The sequence below is a fragment of the Dromaius novaehollandiae genome, chromosome 5 (genome assembly GCF_036370855.1).
Source record: "Dromaius novaehollandiae isolate bDroNov1 chromosome 5, bDroNov1.hap1, whole genome shotgun sequence".
In the NCBI taxonomy this organism is placed as follows: Eukaryota; Metazoa; Chordata; class Aves; order Casuariiformes; family Dromaiidae; genus Dromaius; species Dromaius novaehollandiae.
In genome coordinates this window covers 9,682,691-9,696,539 of record NC_088102.1, presented here as the reverse complement: position 1 = coordinate 9,696,539, position 13,849 = coordinate 9,682,691, and the positions used below count along the sequence as shown (strand labels likewise).

General features: G+C 43.8%; 1 long non-coding RNA gene across 3 annotated transcripts in view; it reads right to left on the bottom strand.

The window, feature by feature from the left end:
* The window catches only part of LOC112991273 (uncharacterized), a 37,161-nt gene extending 23,587 nt beyond the window's left edge, over positions 1-13,574 (bottom strand). Inside the window, exons 1-4 of one of the 3 annotated variants that reach the window (XR_010389295.1) lie at positions 13,470-13,574; positions 11,132-11,235; positions 6,254-6,331; positions 4,903-5,058 (exon numbers count right to left, since the gene is read on the bottom strand). This is a non-coding gene — a long non-coding RNA (uncharacterized LOC112991273). Of the gene's footprint in view, positions 1-4,902; positions 5,059-6,253; positions 6,332-6,420; positions 6,477-11,131; positions 11,236-13,469 lie in introns of those variants that run through there. The other 2 variants (XR_010389294.1, XR_003261256.2) reach the window with 2 other exon arrangements.
* Positions 13,575-13,849: the final 275 nt, after the last annotated feature.

The window sequence follows — 13,849 nt, the reverse complement described above, 5'->3', positions numbered from 1 at the left end:
CCTCTCATTGTTTCAGAAGCTGACAGCTCTGATGGCTGGAAACCACTACCTGCTAATGTTGAGACCAACTTTGCCTATGGGCCAGCTTATACCATTTTATCCCTGTCATCATCCAAGAGGTTTTTCCACCCACCAGCTCTGTACGTAGCTGACGCGGTGACAGAGGGCAGTGAACATCCCTCACACCATCTTACTCAGACTGAAAAAGAGATGTTCTTCTCCCCTCCTCCTGAAAGATACTTTCCTACATGCCCTTGCTGAAGTAGAAATTTCAGTACCGCTGATGTGTGAAATGGTGAAACACTCTCAAGGTTGTATCCCAAGGGCTGTTTTCTACCCCATTCTTTATACATCCTTGAGGTTTATTTGCTCTCCTAAGAGATCTTGCCCAGTGTGCAGGAACTATCATACCACATAGTCTTCCACAAGCCTTTTCCTGTACAGCGATGGCTGACTGTGCACCAGAGAGAGCAAATATTTTGTACTCAAATTTACCACTTCTCTTCAGATCCAAACCCTAAAGAGAAGCAGACTTAGACTGATGCTCCAACTTGTATCAGTGGCATAGACACAACGTAGATGGCACCTTCATCTCCTGGGGACTCAAGCAACATGGTAACACTGGTGGTGCTGACCAGAACCCATTTGTTGAGCTGTGTTCCTAAGAGCAAGAGGGCACTGTGGATGAATGTTTTCTAGCATAAGCAGTGCTCTAGGTGCAGAGACTTTACCTCTTTTCCTCTTGAAAGATTGGTAGCTTCAGAGTGGTTTTAGCTCACTGATACCCTAACTTCTAATGCTCCAGTGGCCCTCCTGTAAAGTCAGTCAGGAAGAAAAGATGGGTATACAGCCCTCACTCTCCTCACAGGGAAGTTAGAGGTTTATAGAACTTCATAAGGCAAAAGGCAGATTAGAGGTATCGCCTCACAGTTTCAGGCAAGGACAGGAGAGCCAAAGTCCCCAGAGAAGACCTCACAGAAGCAGGGTTGCTGTGCACACTGCTCCCTTGGTGTCTCTCAGGTCCATTGGGAGATGCAGACCCCCATTACTGGGGCTAACAGGGAGGGGATGGATGGGTCTGCCACAGAGGGCTGGACAGGGAGTGATGGCCATGGCAGTGGGAGGTTCAGTGCCTGGCCAGAGCAAAACCCCAAGCCTAAAATCACACAGAGTAGGAGTAAGAGAAGGGAAAAGAGGAACTGCCTACATGGACACTCTGCTGGGAAGGGCAAGGGGGGGAGATAGGCGGGGACAGCTCTGCCAGGGCGGACACAGAGGAGGCACTTGTTCTGGCTCAAACCAAGAGAAGAGTGAAAGAAAGCCACAGAGGTGGACTTTCATCTCCGTGCTGTGTTCTCTGTTCATTCATTAACAGAGAGCTCCCATCTCCTAGATTAAAGCTTCAGAAAAACTCCAGGATCCCAGCCTTGCTAATGCCTCTTCCAGACTCTAGGCAGCTGAGCAGCAGCAGCTGGAAAGCCAGAATACTTCAATGAACAATCCAACAGCTACAAGAGAAGACTAAAGGCCAAGCATTATCAAATACCTTGATTAGCAAATGTGTGCAGCCGAGAACAGCTACGTGACGTCTGAAGGGTGGAGGTAATCCTACAACTGGAGATGGACCAGAAGGCAGCAAGGAAAAACATCAGCATCAAAGGAGGCTTTTGATGAATGGATGGAGGCAGAGGCAGATTTTACAGACATGGGTGAGGCTATCAGGCTTTCTTGTCAGTGACACTGGTAGAAGGAAAGATATCAAAGAACTGTAGGACAGAACTGAATGAATCAAATAATTAGGCAAATTCAATATTTTTCTTCTTTGCATTCTGATATGCTGAGACCGTCAGTAGCAGAGGGACCTGCTAAAGGCCAGCTTGGTCAGGGAGTGCAGTCAACTCCTTTCTGCACAGAGCCAGAAAAAAGCAGCCTGAAGCAGCTCCACCTGAACCATCCCAAACAGATGTGCATCTAACCAGAGTTAAAATCCCAGGGCTGGAGAGTCCACCCTCCCCCTAGAGAATCCACTCCAGCATTTTACACTTTACTTCTAGCAGGTTTTTCCTAATACTTAACCTATGTCCTCCCTTGCTATAATTCAAGTACGTTCCTTTATTTCCTATCCACTGCAGACATGGAAAGCAGATTACTCCGTCTGCCTTTGCAGCCACTTTTTACATATCTGGAGTTAGTTACTGCATCTGCACTTTTCATGCTCTCCCTGTCCAAGGCTCCTGAAAGGATCCTGTTATCAGAGAAGCTGACAGTCTCACATCTCTATGGCCTTATCCTATAACAAACACCCTTCTGAGCAAGGCTGGGCCATTCATTTTCCCCAATTTATGGACTAAATCCTAAAGAGGCTATGTGGCTTTCCCAAGGTTGGATAAAAAGTCTTGGAGAGAAGAAAACTGAATCTCTTGCTCTCTCTCTCTTCCAAGCCCACCTGCTGGGCTCTCTCTTCCCCTCCTGTTCCAGGAAACAGGGTGAGAATCGAGAGCTGTGGGCTGCGTTCCTCAAAATGACTCACTTTCTCAGTGTTTTCATAATGTGGAGAAGAAGGTGACTCAGAAACTGCGCCTCAATAAATAAATCACGGATTGTTCACAAGGGGTGAGCTACAAAAGGACAGTGAGTCTTTTCAGCGTTGAATAAGCAGCTTGCATTATACCTCCCAACCGCTTCGTGGCTGGAGTCTTTCCAACATCTGCCAGACTATTTAAGATAATCCGCCTGCTTTATCTCGCGATTGGTGTTATGAGACTGTCTGGGGGTCTTGTCCAAAAGGAGAGCCCCCAATTTATAAACACATAGTAATGGATGGCCTCTTCCCAGCTCTCTCAAGAGGCAGTAGGTCAGAGAGGTGTGATTTTGCAGACAGGGAATGAGGCCCAGGGAGATCTGGTGACCCGCCAAGAATCACACAGGAAAGCCATGTCAGCTCGAGGAATTAAACCCCACTCCACTGAGCCCCTGCCCAACTGCGTGCTTGAGCCCAGCTCCTGACTGCAGCAAGGGCCCTTGCTGACTGCACACAGCTGAGCAGCTGTCCATGGATCTGTATTAGAAAGATCCCAAATATAGTATTTGCAACTGGCTCTCCAGTATTCCAAAATCCTGGTTTCCTGAGTTTAGGCATTTGTTTTTTAAATCATCCATATAAAAACAGAGGCCCCTCAAAAAAATAGAAGTTATTGTCAGAAATCAAAACTTCCCCACCAAAACTCAGGGTGCTAGAAGCCAGGGGGCTGGTGAATAGATCTGCTCATTGCCTTGCTTTTTACTTTTACAGTGTTCACAGGATTTAGGTTAGCCAGCCTGATTGCTCTGTGAAACAGGCCAAAGAGCCACCCCATGCACATGACCAGCTTTACAGCTGTGCAAAACAGAAATGGTAACAGAGCCCTAGAGACCTCCCTCTTCCTCCCCTGCCTTTGAATATAGCAGCTCCATAGGGCTGCTTTATACTCCTCACAGCCCTGCAGGAGCTGAAGCATTGTCAGAATGCCTCAATACATTAGAAATGAATTAGATTATTTTCTAAACTCTTCAGGGAATCTTTCAAGGTAATATATTTTAAAATGAGAAGTCCTAAATCACCACTGTCCTGGTCAGCTGTCCATGACCTTGAAAAGGGAGAACGAAACCAGTGTGAACTTGTTATCGTGGAGTACCACGCAACCATGCTGTAGAGTATGCACAGTCAGGGAGAAGCCAGCCCTAAAACGTTTCCAGTATTACAGCATTCTGCCCATTTTTCCTGCTTGGCAATTTACCTTCCAGGCTTTCTCAGTCTCTTCTCTAGCTGACTAGGCTGCAAGGCACTGGGAGCCTGGAAATCCCTGAACTATCTCTGAATCTCCTCAGCTGACAGCAGTCCAAGGAATTTAAGCTATTTATAGGGCAAGTGATGTGGCAACACTTCTCTTCAGGGACGCCTGTGCAAATTTCCAACTCCTCAACCTGTCCTGAAGAGAGACTTGGGCACACATCAACCACCCTGTTAAGATGCTTTTTTCCATGAAAGGAAAATCCAGCCACGCAGCCAAGAAACATACCTAAGATAGAAGATTAGGAAACCAGGCCTTTGGGATGCTTTTAGCCAGAATATAAATACAGTCACAGCCTGCATGGGACCCAGAAAAGGTCTTTGAAAGATGAAAATATAAATTTCTTTCAGTTTTCACACTGACTAGTCCACCTCTCATTTACCTCCCAGTCCCACACTGTGGGAAATCTTGAAACATAATTTTTGTTGCATTTCATAATAATACATGTTTTCAATCCAAAATTTCAATTTCTAGTGAGTTCTGTTCATCAGCCTATTATTACCATCTTGATAAGGAAAGCTTATTTAAACAGTATTAGCACCACAGTAGAAGATAATTTACCAGTGTCCCTGAAAGAGAAGCTGAAAGGAAGAGTTTCTTTGCACACAATAAAGCTCCATTTACAGTGACCAAAGAAGTGGATCTCAGTTCAGTTTGGAAGGTGTTCAGTGCATTTCATGTAATCCCAAATTGTAGTATTTTCTGTATCTTATTTATTAGCTCAGAGATTGGTAAACAACAGCTATAAATTTGAAATACAATATTGATGTAATTTCCCAGGTGACAAGTTTAATAGTCAATATATTCGATTCAAGAACTGACAGTTGCAGTTTAGCGCAGGAGAGATTTGATTTGACAAGAGATGTATCAAGTGCAATAGGCAATTTGGCTAATGCAGGAAGGAATTGTGCTTGAGACTGAGCCTTTTCTTTTTTTTTTTAAACTAAAAGATGAATGTACTTCAGCAAGCAATGCCTGTGTTTCAGTGCCCAGTGAATCAATTTCTCTCTCCACTCCATTTCGGCGTATGAGATATGCATTTCCTAATTAATAAACATCTGATACTACTCACTTGACTTCTTCAGCGGGTCAAGTATCTGCAGCATTTCTGAATCCAGCACCTCACAAGTGAATCGTGCTGTGACAAACCCGCCAAAGGCAGATGCCTCATGCAGGAAATGCGAGAGTCAGACGGAAAGGGAGCAGGGAGATCTTAAATCCTATGCACCTGAAAATACAAAAGGAAAAAGGGAGACAGGGCCTTTTGTATATGAAGGGAAAGAAAATGGAAAGAAAAATGGAGGTTCAGGAAAGATGTTTTTCCCCTTGAAGGAAGAAATTCAAAATCCCTGGGAGGCAGGGGACAGTACTATTTTAAGCGTGATCTTAAGTAAGAGGTCATCCTGGACTGTGCATGCAAAATATCTGGGACTGTAGAGAAGATGCCTGTATTTTACACCAGGGGAGAACAACCTTGCTAATTTTGGCATGCTATGTTTAAACAGATATCCTTGTTTTAGCTGCATTTTGTTGAACTCAAGTTAGTCTTTTTGATACAAAATGCTTCCTCCCAAATGCCTGAGCTACATCCCTCAGACCATCATGACTATGCCACCAGTTTACTCTTTACACCTGCTTTTTGAAGCTCTAACCAATTTGTCAAATACTGTCTCTTCTTCCCTTCCCTGTTTTAAAGGCATCTATCAGACACCTCTGAAGTCCACTTTTCCGAGTGGAATTATAAGCCTAGCAGACTTAGCGTTTCTTCCCAGATTTGATTTTCAAGTCCTGCAGGCCAGCCTCTGCTCTCATGCACTTTAATCAGGAGTAATTACAGCCATTTCAGTGTGCATGGACATGCCCTTCCCTGGCCAGGGCCAAATCAGCAATTGGTACAAATCTGATGCGTTGAGCTGAAGTCAGCAAGGGCGTGAAGTTACACCAGTAGACTACAGACTACAGTTTCCACGGCAGTGAAATGGGAGAATAAAGACATGCAGACAGGTTACATTGGGAAATACCCACTGACAGAGCTCTCAGCTTTCACCTTTTCCACTGCGCGACGTAGTGTGGCAATCTGTCACACACCAGGGCAGGCAGCCGGGGTATTTGCGATGCGCCGTGCCAGCCAGACTGGGAGGAGCGGTGCAGAGTGCCCGGCTGCGGTGCAGTACCGCAACTGGGTGGCCCACATGCCAGGCACAGCGGGGTAGTAGTAGACAAGGACCCACGACCCGTGTGCATTTGATTCAGGGGAAAAGAAATCACTGAACTGCAAACAAGTGAATTGTGCTCCCTGCTCTGGGGTGAAGGAGACAGGGGGTGGAAAGGCCCCCTCCCTGTTCCCAAACCTCTGTGCAAGGACAGAGAGCAGGTTGGTACTGAACAATACAGGGAAGAATTTTTGTATAATATTTACTTACTTTCTCTGAAACAATCAGCAAGCAAGGAACTTCCATTTGCTTTTTTCTTCCATCTTTCCAGTAGAAAATCAGTGGTTTCTGAAAAGGATAGAAATTTTCATTTTTCTGGTTAAAATAAATACATACATTTATTTATTTTTTTAAATCAAAAGCATTTGTTTTCTCACTGGCCTTTCTTCTCAGCCCTCTTCCCCTTTCCTTCTCCTTCAGGAAATGACACCACTTCTTCTCAGAAGCATAAAAAGGGAATGTTTGTTTTTAAAGTGCAAGTATAGGAGAGATCACTCTCTATATAACATATTATGTTTTTACTTCTCCTGTGGTAAGGAAGCACAACATGACCTTAAAACACCCAGAGATGACCAGCAGTGACAAGCCCTCCAGAGGACATACACCAGTGAGCAGTATGTGATGGCGAGATGCTCATGGGTTCCCACAGGAGCTGACCCTTCTGCTCCAGAGGGAAGGTGAAGGAGGGGATGTCCATCTCGCGTGAAGGGAGCAAAGGGTGGCAGGTAAGGGCAGAGCTCTGCTGTGACAGGTTGTAGAAAGGCTAGCGACTCTGCAGTGTGAGCTAAGGCTACTTTTGGCTGCTACTGGACATTTCTGAACATTTCTTTGCATGTGCCCCAGCTCTCTACCTCCCTGTGTGATTTATGCAGGGTGCAAGATCAGGCCTCTTGCCTTCAGCAATGCCCTGGCTTACACACACGTGATCTGATTAACTTCAGTGAATCTGCAGAGCGTAAGGGGTTAACCTCTTCATTTGGAATTTTGCTCCATTGCTGATGTACAAGTAAGAATTGAGTCCACTGACACATGCTCTCTCGCTAAATCATATTAGCCCTCCAGGCTCCACAGGGAGGGGAAAAAAGAAAAAAAGAAAAGAATGAAAAAAATCCCACAGCCTGGTCAGACAGCACTTACAATCTAGTTAGAATGGTTTAAAGACTTACAACCCCCTCAGCTGTGAGGCAATACTTGGATTTACTCAATTGCAGAGGCTCATCTGGCTGTGTCCTCACGATAGACCCCAGTCCTGCAATTAACTGTGCACTGGCTGCTTTCCCTCCTGGAACTGTCTGAACCACCAGAATGCACCAGGGGCTTAGCAGCTCATCTGTGACCCATCAAACACAGGATCAGGGCTCTCACCAGGGGACTGGACAGCTCTAGCCCCAAACACAGACAGGTCACAGAGCTGTTCAGTAAGAAGGGTTTCACTTGTAGTCTTTAAATGCAGTCCCCTATAAAAGCATAAGCACGCTTTTTAATTAAGCCTTTAGTGTCTCTTTCAAACAGCAGATATCCTAGTGCTGCTGTCCTTTCTTTTTTAATCTAATTCGATTGGAAGTGTATTTGGCTATATCATATATATGGCAAAGGCATTTTTTTCTCATTGCTTCAAATTATTTTTCCAATCATGTCCTATATACTGTGCACAAGAGTGAATTATAAGGAGTTAGGCAACATACATGGTGTTAATTAGATAGGGGACATAGAAGGTAATTTTTCCATGACTCCAGGGAAACCTTTATGTTATGCTTATAAAGCAAATGCAAATGGCCACGCAATACAAAGTGCTTCTTAAAAATCAAGTTACAGACTGAAATAAAATACTAAGAGCAAAAATAGTTTCTCCAATTTAATTCAGTAAAATTTTAATAGCATCTGACTGCTCTCTGCAAAAGTCATTAAAAAAATTATAAAGAATTCACAAATGACTGATAATGTAAAAACATGAAGGTTCAGATTCTGTTCCGAAGAAAGGTCCTGATGCAGCAAAACTCTGGAGCCCACACCTAACTCTGCTCTCCCACAGAGCACCCATGGGCTGGCATTAACAGTCCTGGTCACACTGGCTTCAGCAGGAAGCTGGTGCAGGATCTGGTGCAGGAGGACCCAGGAGCTTTGATCTAGAAAGAAAGGTTCAGAGAACATCCAAAACCTCACCTGAGCCTTATGCACACATCAAGAAGTGCATGTGTTACTCAGGCAAACACTTCTGAAGACAGGACAAGCTTGAGCAGGAGAAAAAAGTAGGTGCAGTGAATTAGGCGAGCCAGTGGGTCTTTCTGATCTCTGACGCCACGATAACCACTGGAGGATGTTTGAAGTCTCACTGCATGCACAATAAAATACAGATGGAAATTTTCCTAAATGTCATTCAGTAACTACAGACAGAATAGTTTGTTCTTATGAAAAATAAACTGTTAGTAGCAGAAAGATTAGAGGAAACAGAACTGTCACTCATACCACTGCTATGGTGGCTCAAAAGAGCATAGTGACATGAAAAAGAGTGTGTGACCCTTCCAATAGGGATTTGCACAGAGTTATAATTCATCTTGTACTTTTTTTGTGCTAAATGAAGGGCATAATGCACAACTGATAATATTCAGAACTTTTCCACTAAAGATTTTTCCACCATCTTCGTGATAATTAGCACTCTTTCATTAAAATACTGTTTCCCCCTGGCCAGAATGAAACTGTGCATGCCTTACATCATGGTCTTATTAATGTTTTTAAGGTCATAAATCTTATCAATTAATATTTCAGAGTGATTCATACCACTTCTAATATGCAGTAGCTGGGCAGAATATTGCAGATAGAAATATTTTCTGAACAAATTCAAAATAATTGCTTTTTTAAATTGCTGATGGGGGTCCTGCCACTCAAGCAGTTAAGCCTGAAAATATGCTTAAGAGATTAAATAGGGAAAACTGAGCTGGTCTGGTAGCTGGCCCCTTTCCACATGTCGAGGAGTTGTCACTACTCCAAATGCAACTAGATGATTTAGGATTTGCCTTGGTTCATCCTGTGCACAAGACGCAGCACGTGCAGAAGTTCCAGTGTTTAACCAGCTTTTTCATGCAGGCACCAAGACACTGATGGTTTCAGCCAAAGAAAATGTGTGTGCCAGCAAGTGATATGGTAATTGGAAGAGGAAAACCGCTGCAGACTGATCCAAATACACACCAAGCAATTTCTGCAGTTCCCTGTTAGGTTAGTAGGACAATAGTTATATTCCCAGCATGGCCAGAGATGTGTTTAGCCACTGTGAATGCAGCAGGAGGGAACCTTTCCTGCCCTTCCAATACGTGAAGTTCCCCGACTTGTTTGTTCAGAAATGGGATTTCTTGGCACAATGGTGCTTTTTCCAAGGACTGTGCCTGTGCTCAGGACTGAAATGTAGGGCTTGTTTAGCACGTATAAAGGTAGTTTTGGATCCATCAAAATATGTGTACATATATATGTATACACACATACATCATCATTGTTCAATATCATATATATGTATTTTATACATTCAGTTATAAAAATAAATATTGAGGAAGTCTTTAAAGTTTCTCTGTATGCAAAATAAAAGCAGATGAAAATGTTCTCATTTTTTAAGATAAATACAGTTGAATCATTGCATATTTAAGACTCCTTCCTTCTAAAAGGAAAGGCCAGTGCTCAGTTTCCCTATGTACTTGTGGAGCCAAACTTTCAGGTAATTAGACGTTTTGGCTGCTCCCACATCAGGTGCCTAAAGACATGTCAAAGCTGTTTAATTTCCATGTACTGCTATATATAATCTCTCTTATTCCCATTACTGCATTTTCAGGCACTGCAGCATTAAGGCAGCTGAAGTCACCAGCCTGTTTTGAAAGTCAGTCCTTGGCATCTGGTTAAATGCCCTGATTTCACAAACCTGAAACTCCCAAAGCAGCCAGGGAATCTGCGTAGCACTGGAGAGATTCTGATCACTAAATTAAACTTCTGTTTTTTCACTCGTACTCTGAAAATCCAGTCTGTTTTTAGGCTGACATTTCCAGAGATGTCTGCCAGAGCTCCCTGCCTCAGCTCCAGAGGTGCTACTTTCTGTGCTACCCTCTAATGGAAGGTCAAGGACTGGGGGAGAAAGAAAGCTAATTTAGTGTAAACCACAGCACAGGGCTGCTCCTCCCGCTGCCCCACGTTCAGGCAGAGCCATCAAGGCTCTCTGCACTGAATCCCTCAGCCCTGCTCCCATGGCAGCGGGGAATGAGAGTCACCAAGACATGCTGCTGCTGGATGAGAAGTGGAAGGCCAACAGGAGAAGATGAGGAAAGGGAGAACTGCCAGCTGGAGTCACATGCACTGACATGGTTACAGCACAAAACCTAGGCCATCATCTCACACACCCCACACATACAGACTGCAAATAGGTGAAAGCTGAGGGAGCTGCAGGACAAGGAAAGTCCACATGGGCGGGCCCTGACAGGCCAAGGAATGGAAAGCAAGGAAGAGATGGTCAAGAGGACCCTGAGACGGAAGGCAAAGCCCAAAGCTTCATTTTAATTAACTCAGAGGCTCTCTGTGGAGAATTCCAACTTTGTATTGACAAAACTGCCCTACTTTCCACTCTCAGGTGAGTTTTGCTTTGCAGTGCAATTTCATTACAAGCCTTTCACCTGGGGAACTCCATCCCTGTCAGGTGCTGACTTCAGAAGGCAGTCATTCTCCTTGCTCTTGCACACCCTGGAAAGATGACACTAAGTCTCTTTTGAGGTAACTTTGTCCATTAAAAGAAAAAAACCACCATCAACAACAAAAACATTTCCGAGGAAAACACCAGCCTCGACATACTAAAAGAGATGATGTACCATGCAAAGGGGAAAGGTGAACAAGACAATTAGAAGGACTACCTGATGAATGTGCTAAGAGCAGAGGGTTTGTTCTTCTGAAATTAAGCCTTGAATTTTATTCTCCATTAATAATGCAAAATTTGACTGATAAATAAAGCATGATCATTGGTGTGGAACAGAGACTACAATACAAGAATAAATAGTAATAGCTATGACTTGCTTTTACAAAGCTAGTCTTTTAAATGCTTTGCAAAATGAGGAATGTTACCTGTGATAACGGTAATGTGTTGAGCTTTGTCAATAGCTGATTCTTCTTCAGAGCTTGCTATATCCAATAATATCCTCAAATTCTACATGTCATATGTTGTTTCTCTGAACACCAGACATAAAAACATAAGAAAATAGATCACAAAGATGACATTAGTATAACATGCATAATTCAGTCCTTGAGACAGTTCAACGAATGATGATCTATTATGTTGGATAAATCTGAGTTTTTTAAGAACATGCACGTGGCAATAAAAATATCCACTTGTATCTTATAAATATTGCATAATACTTGAAACATCCTATCTCTGCCTGGTTAGCTATTTTGTTCTAATAATGACATTCAGAGTAATTTATCTCTTTTTGTCCCAAAGACCTGGGTACTCCATAGAATGAAATCCAAAATCCACTACTTTTAAGCATGTTTGTGGATTATTTTAAATTAGGTCAGAGAAATTCAAAAATCCTATGAAATTCCATTTGAAAAGAAGACAATCCAGCACATTTTACTAAAAAAAAAAAAAAAAAAAAAAAAAAAAAAAAAAAAAAAAAAAGCTATTTTTATCATAAGTGAATTTTAGGGAAGATACTAATGCTATTCTCCTAAATTCACATTATTCTCCTGTCATCTATCATCCAAAGCATTTTGGTTATAAAGCAAAGACTCAGAAGTACCTTGGAAGGATAAGAATCACAAGGCATCTTGATTAGAAAAGAAACAGAGTGCAAATTCTTGGCTGTTAGAGGCATACTACTACTTGTTGCCAGAACAGCTGGCCTCAGATACGTGTTTCAACGCAAAACAATGTGAAATTGCCAGGATTGAGTTGCCAAGGGTCAAATGTGATGGCTGATTTTGGTACCTGAACTTTCCAAAAAACAAGCCTGATACACCCAGGCCATCTGCAGCCACACCATCTCCCAAACTGGAAACACCAAAATGACAGTTGCGCTAATCAGTTCAGGTGAGGGCTGGGACTAATTAGCTGTTATGAAGCACCTTGGGAACACAGGCTCATTACCTCTAGGAACCAAGCCCGTCCCACCACACAGTGCTGCCCTCTGGACATGTCCTCTTCAAGGTTGGCCATTCACAGGGGTCAATGTCTGAAGACAGAGGTCTTAGTCCGCCCTGGTTATCAGAGCCTAATGCCTGCTCTGTCTTTCCTGAAAGTCCAGTTTCTTTGGTGTCTACAATCAAAGCTGGTTAAAAACGAAGGCTTTCACAATCTTATCTATATAACAATAACATGCATATGTTGTAAGAGAGAATAGCAGACAATGTCATCCATAAAGAGTGTCAAGGCCCTGAGGGCCCTAATAGGTCTTAATGGCCCTCACCAGCCTCACCTGGGCCCCCACTGACAACATGCCCATGGGCACTGGAGCCTCATTTCAGCTCAGTCCTGGGCCTTCAGTCCCTGCCTGCGCTAGGCTGCCAGTGAACCTGTCTCCCACCCTGTCCTCTGAACAGTCCTTGGACCTATGCTGTCTCCTGGATGGACCTGGCTGTACACTGCAGCTGGTCTCCAGGCCTGTCTTTGGCCCTGTCCCCTGGATAGACTTTGGACCCAAGCTGTAACCTCATCACCACTCCTGTTTCCTTCGCTCCTGACTGGACTCTTTGGTGGGACCCTGGACTTGATTCATGCCTTACCTTGTCCAGGACTGTTGATGAACATGTTAGCAGCACCCAGCTCTGCCCACCCTGTGGGACTGTGCCCCGTTGGTGAGGACACTGCCTGCAGTGGGGTCACCCTCAGCTCCTAGCTCACCTTCCTTAAGGAGCAGCCAGCCCTCCCTGCTCCCTGATAATGAGCCACTTTCCTGCCTCAGTGGAACTGGCTCCTTCCCTTCTGTATCCCTAGGAATGTGTTAGCAGGGCGCATTCCCTTCTTTCCCACCACTCCCATCCTTCACCCTACACTGGCTCCCATGACTATTAATTGCTTGAAGATCCTTCTGGCATACTGGGACATGATTTTGCATATTCCTTCATGAATACTGGATCTAGAGTGAAAGAGGCAAGACTGATGATCTCCTTTCAGAGAATTTGGGTATCTTTTCAGAATCCCACATGTAGTATTCTGCTACAGAATTAAAGTCTCGACAAGAGAAAACTCTTCAGTAAGTTTCTTTAGGCTTTTGCCTTCTTCATACCCTTTGTAAAAGAGAAATACTGAATTTGGAAGGCAGACAATTAAAAATCAAAGGGAATTTCCACTTGATTGGATGGGGCTGACTGGATGAGGATATCTGAGGTAAAGTGTTCTCCACTACAGCTAAGCCCTTTACTATACAACAGCCCCATCACTTAAGTAGACCAGTTCACAACTTACTTCTGAGACCACAGGGACCCTAGTCCAACAAGCCCTTGAATAGCATGCAGCTTGGAGAGAGGGCTGAACACTTCAGGATGTTAAGATCATGAGCATTCCTGCCAGCCGTGGAGACCCCAGCATACTGGGTTTCCCTGGTGCTCCTGTGGAAATAGGATCTGTCTCAGCTCTGAATAGACTTAGAATTAGACACGCAAGCAAAAAGCACCCATTCAAGCCTTCCAGCATGGCACAGCAGAAAGCAGGTTCCCCAGAACTAACATAAGCAAAGTGTGCACAAGGAAACTAGCACAGTTTAGTACAATATTAGAACACTATAATAAATGGTTTTCCAACTGAGGCTCTACACTATAGTTATCTATAAATGCATACACTCAGTT